This window comes from Scylla paramamosain, chromosome 7 (genome assembly GCF_035594125.1).
Source record: "Scylla paramamosain isolate STU-SP2022 chromosome 7, ASM3559412v1, whole genome shotgun sequence".
Lineage (NCBI taxonomy): Eukaryota > Metazoa > Arthropoda > Malacostraca > Decapoda > Portunidae > Scylla > Scylla paramamosain.
Window position 1 is genome coordinate 14,905,001 of NC_087157.1, and position 10,000 is coordinate 14,915,000.

General features: G+C 42.5%; 1 protein-coding gene and 1 long non-coding RNA gene across 2 annotated transcripts in view; one reads left to right on the top strand and one right to left on the bottom strand.

Moving 5' to 3' along the window:
- Positions 1–10,000, bottom strand: part of LOC135102128 (nuclear factor interleukin-3-regulated protein-like) — an 89,679-nt gene that overhangs the window by 64,263 nt on the left and 15,416 nt on the right. The gene's annotated exons all lie outside the window — the stretch shown is intronic.
- The window catches only part of LOC135102130 (uncharacterized), a 46,780-nt gene that overhangs the window by 697 nt on the left and 36,083 nt on the right, over positions 1–10,000 (top strand). Inside the window, exon 1 of the long non-coding RNA XR_010269534.1 lies at positions 1–378. This exon is cut by the window's left edge and continues 697 nt beyond it. This is a non-coding gene — a long non-coding RNA (uncharacterized LOC135102130). The remainder of the gene's footprint in view (positions 379–10,000) is intronic.

Sequence of the window (10,000 nt, forward strand, 5' to 3'; positions counted from 1 at the left end):
TCACGAATCCCGCTGAACTCTGGCGGCGCGCTTCGAGTAGTTATCAAACCTCAGGCAACGTGAAGTCAAAAAAAAAAAAAAAAAAATCTGGTGGAGTTTGTGTGAGTGTCAGTGTGTGTGTGTGTGTGTGTGTGTGTGTGTGTAACTAATCTTCATGTAGCTGATTGCGTAAAGTGGCGCTGGTGTAACATTGCTTTTTTCCTGTCCGTTGTCTGCCCTGCTGGGGTCCACGTAACGCTTATCAGGGCAGGGAGGACGATTTGTGGCAGTGGGCGAGGGACACCAGCTGCTTGCGAGGCGGCGGCGCACCTCAAGGCACCAGGAAGGAGAGCACCAGCCTTGCTGTAGACGTGTGGCGTGTGCCGCGAGCTACGACAGGTAATATTGCCAATGCCACCACCACTACCGCTATTGCTGCTGTTGCTACTCGTACTTCTTCTGCTGCTACCTGCTACTACTATTATTTTTTTTTGCTCATGTATTTGTTCTCGTTCTATTACTACTACTACTACTACGACTACTACTACTACTACTACTACTTCTTCTTCTACTACTACTACTACTACCACTACTACTACTATTTTTCCGTAGTCATGTTCTTGATATCATTCTTCTGCTAGTTCTGTTATTACGTCTAGTACTATTATTACTATTACTACTACTACTACTACCACTACTGTTGCTGCTGCTGCTGCTGCTGCTGCTGTTGCTGCTGCTACTGCTACTACTACTACTACTACTGTTGCTACCGCTGCTGCTTTAGTCTATCTATATACAAACAAGGCTGAGACACCCTGTAAAATGAAGCAGCCTAATGCACGAAGTATTAAGTAATTTTATAAAAAAGAACTGCTTTTTTATTTCTTTTTATACTGAACACTTATCTTTAATTTTAATGGAGCTACATTTAGATATATTTTTACTATTTGCTAGGAAAACATATTTAGTTTATGGTGGTTGGTTACAATGTGGACCGAGGTATCAGGAAGAATTAATGGGGTATGTCGTGAACCTAAAACAGTTTATACTGCATTTAATATTGTAACTTTAGGTGATGGTCTTTATATTCCGTGGTGAAGCTATATATATACATATATATATATATATATATATATATATATATATATATATATATATATATATATATATATATATATATATATATATATATATATATATATATATATATATATATATATATATATATATATGTATATATATATATATATATATATATATATATATATATATATATATATATATATATATATATATATATATATATATATATATATATATATATATATATTAACTCTTTACTAACTGCTTGACTGCTACTCTTACTACAACGTACGTTCACTACCCTACCACTAACTACTATTACTGGATTTTAAGGGCGGAGATATTACTGATAATGCTACTAGCATCTATAATTTCAAGATGAAAAATATGACACCAACAATGACAACATAAGCAAGATGATTAAAAAGTAGGAAATATCAAAACCACCACCACAACGCACAAACCACCACCACCACCACCACCACCACGACAGCAACGCAACGCAATCTCCCTAACGCGTATCACTTCACTGTCAGCTCTTAACGTCCACCCATCATCTTTTTTTTTTTTTTTTCACTTCAAGGCTGCAAACTCCCCCGCTGGCCTGCCCTGACGACGCCCTTGGCCTACCACATCTCCACCACACATCACAACCACCAAACACCACCACCACCACCACCATCAACAGTACCTCTACGATAACTCACGCAGCATATCATTGCCTTCTATGCTGCTACTACTGCTGCTAAACGCTCCTAAATATATCCCTTTCCTCCCAGGCTGTCCTACGCCCATGACAACAACAACAACAACAACAACAACAACAACAACAACAACAACAACAACAACAAACAACAACAACAACAATAATAATAATAATAATAATAGTCAATAATAGCCAGGAACATTAGGGAACATTTAGACAAACATAACTTGATAAATCAGTCACAGCATGGCTTCACGAAGGGGAAAGTCTTGCCTGACAAACTTGTTAAGTTTTTTACAGTAAGGTGTACGAGGCAGTAGATAATGGTGATAGTTATGATATCTTATATCTGGACTTTAGTAAAGCATTCGACAAGGTGCCCCATCAAAGGCTCCTGAGAAAGGTTAGGGTGCACGGGATAGATGGGAAGGTGTTAGGTTGGATAGGGTCATGGCTTGGTAACAGGCGACAGAGAGTGCTAATAAACGGCTCGAAATCCGAGTGGGGGTCATGTCATTAGTGGGGGTGCCACAGGGATCAGTATTAGGGGCCATTATTATTTCTTTTATATATCAATGACTTGGATAGTGGAATTAGTAGTGATGTTAGTAAATTTGCGGATGACACAAAGATAGGTAGATTAATTAGGTCAGAATCGGATGCCATCGCCTTGCAGACAGACTTAGATAGAATGAATGAATGGACGGATAGATGGCAAATGCAATTTAATATCAATAAATGCAAAGTGCTTAGCGTAGGTAGAGGAAACCCACACAATAGGTACACATTAAACACCCAAACTCTGGTAGGTACAGGGTACGAGAAAGATTTAGGAGTTATAGTTAGCTCTGAACTCCGTCTAGGGAAACAATGCATAGAAGCCAGAAACAAGGCAAATAGGGTACTAGGATTCATTTTTAGGAGTGTTAAAAAGTAGAAGGCCGGAAGTAATATTAAAGTTATACTTGGCGCTGGTCAGACCTCATCTAGACTACGCTGTGCAGTTCTGGTCCCCACATTACAGGAAAGATATAGGTCTATTAGAATCAGTACAGAGGAGAAAGACTAAAAGGATACAGGGGATGAGGAGTATTCCTTACGAAGCGAGGTTGAAGCGGTTAAATTTACATTCTCTAGAGAGACGTAGGTTAAGAGGGGACCTGATAGAAGTCTTTAAGTGGTATAAGGGTTATAACAAGGGAGATGTAAGCAAAATTCTTAGGATCAGCAACCAGGGTAGAACAAGAAATAACGGGTTCAAGCTTGAAAAATTTAGGTTTAGGAAGGAGATAGGAAAAAATTGGTTCTCAAATAGAGTGGTAGATGAGTGGAACGGACTCAGTAATCATGTAGTTAGTGCTAGGACACTAGAGAGCTTTAAGAGAAGATTAGACAAGTTTATGGATGGGGATAACAGATGGAAATAGGTAGGAGTGTTTCATACAGGGACTGCCACGTGTAAGCCTGGTCGCTTCTTGCAGCTTCCCTTATTTCTTATGTTCTTATGTTCTTATGTAATAATAATAATAATAATAATAGTAATAATAATAAAAACAATAATAATAATAGGAAGTTAGAAATTCCTTCGATTAACCTGCGTTCTTATGAGAACTGGTCATCTTTATGATTGTTCTGCACATTTATACAATCACCTTTCTCTCTCTCTCTCTCTCTCTCTCTCTCTCTCTCTCTCTCTCTCTCTCTCTCTCTCTCTCTCTCTCTCTCTCTCTCTCTCTCTCTCTCTCTCTCTCTCTCTCTTCCTGAACTCTATTACTCGTACTTCATTCTGAACTTATTTAGTCTCATTATTATTATCACATGCTTTTTTTTTTCAACATCTAGTTATTCTTCTTCTTATTATCAGTGAAAGTGTGTGTGTGTGTATGTGTGTGTGTGTGTGTGTGTGTGTGTGTGTGTGTGTGTGTGTGTGTGTGTGTGTGTGTGTGTGTGTGTGTGTGTGCGCGTGTGTGTGTGTGTGTGTGTAATATGAGGTGCATATGCCATGAAGAGGACGATCTATTTCTGGCTTTTGGAAGGTTGAACCCGAAGTACACACACACACACACACACACACACACACACACACACATACACGATCGTACTCATGCAAAATGTCTTCCAAGTCTCTCTCTCTCTCTCTCTCTCTCTCTCTCTCTCTCTCTCTCTCTCTCTCTCTCTCTCTCTCTCTCTCTCTCTCTCTCTCTCTCTCTCAGTGGGATCAATAGCAAGAAAGCAAGAATGAATGAAAAATTGAAAGGCTAATAAATATATGAATGAATAAATTGGACGAGGTAGGATATAAGTAAATAATAAAATCAATAGGAAAGAAAAACGACAATTAAGAAAGGAGGGAATAGAAGAGTAAAAGAAAGAAAGATGAAAGGAAAGAGAGAGAGAGAGAGAGAGAGAGAGAGAGAGAGAGAGAGAGAGAGAGAGAGAGAGAGAGAGAGAGAGAGACTAGAAGACAGACAGAAACACACTAACAAAACAAAGAAACTGACTGATAGATGAAGACGACACACGTGCAACACACACACACACACACTTACACACACACACAGACACACACACACGCATACACAGACTTACGTAATAGTGAACCCTAAATGTGCCTCAAAATGATCCCTAGGAAGGTACATTCTGGGGCCGCGGCATGGAGAGGAGGGGGAGGAGGAGGAGGAGGAAAAGGAGAGGAAGGAAGAGACGGAGGGAGGGACGGGGGGGAAGGAAAGCAGCAGAGAGAGGGAGAGAGAGAGGTCCTCACTCTCCCTCCCTCTCCCTGGCCTGGGTACGTTTTATTACGCTGTGGCCTTTCTGCGAAAGAGAGAGAGAGAGAGAGAGAGAGAGAGAGAGAGAGAGAGAGAGAGAGAGAGAGAGAGAGAGAGAGAGAGAGAGAGAGAGAGAGCCAAGTGACTTAACACATACGAGGTCATCAACACATTTTCTCTCTCGTCTGAAAGTGGGTGACCTGTGACAGTTCCTTTATTCTCTCCCTCCCTCCTCTTCCCTTCCGTCTCTCTCTCTCTCTCTCTCTCTCTCTCTCTCTCTCTCTCTCTCTCTCTCTCTCTCTCTCTCTCTCTCTCTCTCTTTAGGATCTATCTTTGCACCTCACCCTCCCCCGTTCTCTCTTTCTCTTTCAGCTAACACACACACACACACACACACACACACCTACACATACACTCACGCACACACGCACGAACACGTACACTTCGTACCCTGTCCGTAACCTACCCCAATTCGGCCGTCTTTCCTATTCCAAAATGCTTCGGACAACACCAGCGTTCATTCGTACCCTAAGAGTTAAAAGGACAACAGGGAGGAAGAACGAAGGGCGAAAGGAGGAGAAGGGAGGGGAAGGGAGAAAAACATACGATTCATCAAGAGTGAATGAACCTTTTGGGGAAATCTTTCTCCTTAGTGTAAATATTGTAAGACTGCAACGTTAGAAGGGTGAGTGAAAGCAAGCAATACATAGATGAATGAACTGAAAATAGGTAAATAGGTCGGAGTTTTGGTACGTATAGATAATGAAGACTAATGCAGGCAAAGGAATTTTCTTTAGCTCCAAAATAAAAGACTGTAATATCAGACAGGTGAGTGAAATCAGGCCATAAATAGATAAATGAATGAATTATAGGTAAACAGGTAGGATATTTAGTGAGAATAAATAACGATAGATAAAAAGCAGATATGGGATCTTCTTCAGCGCAAAAAATAACGTAGACAGTAATATTACAACAACGAATGGGAGCAAAAGCAAGAAGAAAACTGTAACAGGTATCAGTTGGAGTAATAAATAAACAACGCTAAATTTGTAAAGGTATGAGTTCTTCTTCAGAGCAAAAATTATATAAACTCTAACATTATGAGCGCAAATAAAAGGAAGAAAAATGTAATAGGTATAAGTTGCAGTCAATAAAAACAGCGATAATTAAAGGTGTGTGATTTTTTTTTCTTTTCTAGAGAGAGACAGAAAAAAAAAAAAAATAGAAATATAAAGTCGGACAAAAGGAAAAAAAAATAAAGTAAAAACAATGACAAACAAAATCACGTCGGTATGGGAACTAGGCACACCTTTCATAGGACACTCCACGTAAGAGGAAGGAATAGAAAATAGGACGCAAAAACGAGAACATTACGATTACAGTGGAGAAAAAAATGAAATGCCAAAGGTAAAATGAGCTTCGTTTGCCTGTGTGCGTTTGGGGAGACTGAAAGAACGAGAAAGGGGGAAGAGGGAGAGGGAGAAAAGGGGAGGAGAAAGGGAGGAGAGGAGGAGACACGGAGAGGAATAAGATGTCTTAGGAAGCAAAAAGGATCATTAGTGAGAGAGAGAGAGAGAGAGAGAGAGAGAGAGAGAGAGAGAGAGAGAGAGAGAGAGAGAGAGAGAGATGAATGAATGAATGAATGAAAACGCAATAAAATATAAAAAAAAAAGAGCGAGACATACATACATCATGCATCTACAAAAGAGAGAGAGAGAGAGAGAGAGAGAGAGAGAGAGAGAGAGAGAGAGAGAGAGAGAGAGAGAGAGAGAGAGAGTTAATTTTTATCATATTTTGGGTCCTTAGATTACGAAAAGAAAAGAGAAAAAGAGTTACGTCATTCGTAATGTCAAGACCGTAGCCTTGCTCTCTCTCTCTCTCTCTCTCTCTCTCTCTCTCTCTCTCTCTCTCTCTCTCTCTCTCTCTCTCTCTCTCTCTCTCTCTCTCAACGGGTCAAGGACTAGAGTTTAGGCGTCGGCGTGAACTCTCTTCGTTCTCTCTCTCTCTCTCTCTCTCTCTCTCTCTCTCTCTCTCTCTCTCTCTCTCTCTCTCTCTCCCCTGCTTCTAGCCTCCATTTTGCTTGAACTTTTGGACGTATCATGTCAGATAACACATACACACACACCGTATTCTACTCCTTTAATCCCACGGTGCCCTTTTCCTTGTGTGTGTGTGTGTGTGTGTGTGTGTGTGTGTGTGTGTGTGTGTGTGTGTGTGTGTGTGTGTGTGTGTGTGTGTGTGTGTTAATGTGTAGTGTGTGTGTGTGTGTGTGTGTGTGTGTGTGTGTGTGTGTGTGTGTGTGTGTGTGCTCGAATCTTTCCTTAGAATTAATCCACATTGAACCTGATTTTTTTTTATCATGAATTATCTCCCACTTGCTTGTTTATTGTGCTTCGTTCGTTCGGTTTTAAGAATTCCCGCTCCTCTCTCTCTCTCTCTCTCTCTCTCTCTCTCTCTCTCTCTCTCTCTCTCTCTCTCTCTCTCTCTCTCTCTCTCTTGTGTTCCTTTTCTTACCGCATTACAAAACAACACGTGGCAGTCTCTTTAATTAACCCTCTTTTCATGCACCAAGTTCTCAAGCACTCACATCTACTTTTTGATCCTCCTTCTCCTGCTCCTGCTAGCCTTCACACGTGTGTCTCCTTGCCCTCACCAGCAAGGCCACTCGTTCTCCCTCGGGGTGAGGGCACGAGTCACGTCCGCTGCCTATTACTACTGCACTTGAGCCGAGCACCCCAGCCCCGCCCAGCTCAGACCAGGCCAGCCCAAGAAAGCCCAGCCTCCCCTCACTCCTGCTCAGTTTCATCTTTTACAGCTCTTCTCAGTCGTGTCCTAACCTTCTAGCCTTAGTCTTAGTTTCTTTTAGTGTCTTGTTGTGTTTAAATGTCTTCCTTGCGTGTTTTATTTTATTCCCAGTCTCTTATTTATCTATTATTGTTCTGTTCTCCCCCGTTCGTCCATCTATCTCTGTTTCATCTGGTTCAACCTACTCCCAGTCTCCTGTTTATCTGCTGCTCGTTCTGTTCTGTTCGTCCGTCTCTCTCTCTCTCTCTCTCTCTCTCTCTCTCTCTCTCTCTCTCTCTCTCTCTCTCTCTCTCTCTCGCTCGCTCGCTCGCTCTCTGCTTGCCAATTCTCGATCAGTACGTCCGGTGTGGTGATGCCTTTGATATGGATCAGGCGAGAGTGTCATGAACTGCGACGGTGTGTGTGTGTGTGTGTGTGTGTGTGTGTGTGTGTGTGTGTGTGTGTGTGTGTGTGTGTGTGTGTGTGTGTGTGTGTGTGTGTGTGTGTGTGTGTGTGTGTGTGTGTGTGTGTGTGTGTGTGTGTGTGTTTTCGTAGTATTACATTCAACCTTTCCTCGTACTCCCTGCTCTTCTTTAGTTCCCTCTTTAAATCTTTCATCCTCATTTTCTTCCTTCTCCATCTTCACTCTGCGTCCTTTGTGACTCAAGGCAAGGCAAGGCAAGGCAAGGCGGGCAACATGGCGGAGGTGGCGGCGGCTGTGGTGATGCTGGTGGTTGTGTACTGGATGTGTGTGTGTGTGTGTGTGTGTGTGTGTGTGTGTGTGTTCCCTCTGTTCGTTCGTCCTTCCCTGCATCCTTCGTACGCGCTTAGCTTTTAATTATCGCTTCCTCTGCTTTTAGCATGTGATTCACATTGCGCAACAATCCAACACTCTTGAACCCTTTAAACCTCTGGCAATAATATTCAATAACACTACGACGCTTGTTACTTCACTCTTATGGCCTCAGACCGTTCCAATGAGTAAAAGAATATAACTGAAAACTATAGATTGTTCTAAATTACTCTACCTCGCCTATTGCTATCACTAAAGTTATATAAATTATAATGTAGTTTTGCGCCAGGCCATTTTATCAACTTTTTTCTCTGCTAATGGGCACATCTTTCCTTAATTACTAACCACTCTGAAACATTCTTCCTTGTTCTATAGGCACCTCCAAACATTATATTAGCTATATATTGCAAAATCTTTCCTTTTTTTAATTCCCTTCTTTCTTGCTTTCTTTTCTTGTAGATGACTGTAAAGATTTCATAGATTGCTTTTTGTATTGTAAATTGTTGCATAGTGGAGTGAAAGCGTTAATAATAAGAAACCACAGCCGGCAGGGCTTCAATGAGATGTCTCCTGATCTGGCCATGATTCTCCATTTAGCTGCCGTCACAAGGCCTGGGAAGAAAGCGCAGGGATGGCATGGCTGGGCAGCTGAGGCTAACGCGGCAGGCAGTCACATGACAGAAGAAAAAGATGGAGGCTGAAGTTATTTGATCGCATCCCATCTTGCTGCTCCTTGTCCTCTATGAGTAGACTCAGAAAAGTCGGGCTCTGTACTCTATCTGGTTTAGGAATGTGTGCAATGTTACATCGCTTTACTCTTCTGCTTCTTTTCTTCCTTACATTTACTCCTAAACCAGTCTTCCTCTCGTCTCTCTACGCTTGTCATCTTTCATTCTCCCATAGTGCCCGTCAGCCTCTATCACTAACTTATCTTGATCTCTTCCTGCTTTTCATTCTCTCTTCCAATCTTCCAGTCTTTCCTCACCTTTCCCAATATATCCAGTATCCACACTCCACCTCACACCACCTTCTCCTGTCTCATCTTTCCTTACCATCACCTCTTCTCCTTTCTCTCTCTTTACTACCAAACACTCACACATCCATCCATCCCGTTCCTCTTCCTCTCCTTTTCGAAGTTCCAGAAATCTCGCTTGCCGCACGATGTCTTAATAGATGCACGAATGAGAGAATGAATGTAGTGACGTGTTCTCTTCTCCACTTCTTTACATCGGTTGCCCGATTAACGAAATGGTTGACTGAGTGGTGTTCCCCAAGGCTAACTACCTGAGTCATTCTCAACCCCGTCTTCCCTTCTCCCATTCCCTCTCCTTCCCCTCTCCCTTCGGCTTCGTTGGTTCAGCCGCCGCCTTACGTGACCTAAGACGGTAAGTTTGCGTGTGTGAGAGTGAGTGTTATCTCTCTCTCTCTCTCTCTCTCTCTCTCTCTCTCTCTCTCTCTCTCTCTCTCTCTCTCTCTCTCTCTCTCTCTTTCGGGATGGAGGGTCCGTACTGTGTTTTCACAACTATTTATGTTACTCAATGCCTTCTGCACACCTTGGCAGCAACGCCCCGGGGCCTCACCTGCCCTGACCCGCCCATCCACCGCTCTCTCCGCCGCGTCGCCGCCGCCGCCGCCGCCGCCACAACCACCACCACCTCCACTACCACCACCACCATCTCCACTACCACCACCACCACCACCACCACCACCGCAGCCATCATCGTCACTATTAACACTCTTCCTTGTCATATCTTACTGCCTGAATCTCTCTCTCTCTCTCTCTCTCTCTCTCTCTCTCTCTCTCTCTCTCTCTCTCTCTCTCTCTCTCTCTCTCTCTCTCTCTCTCTCCGTTATAATAGTTAATATCAATGTATCTTTGCTTCTGTT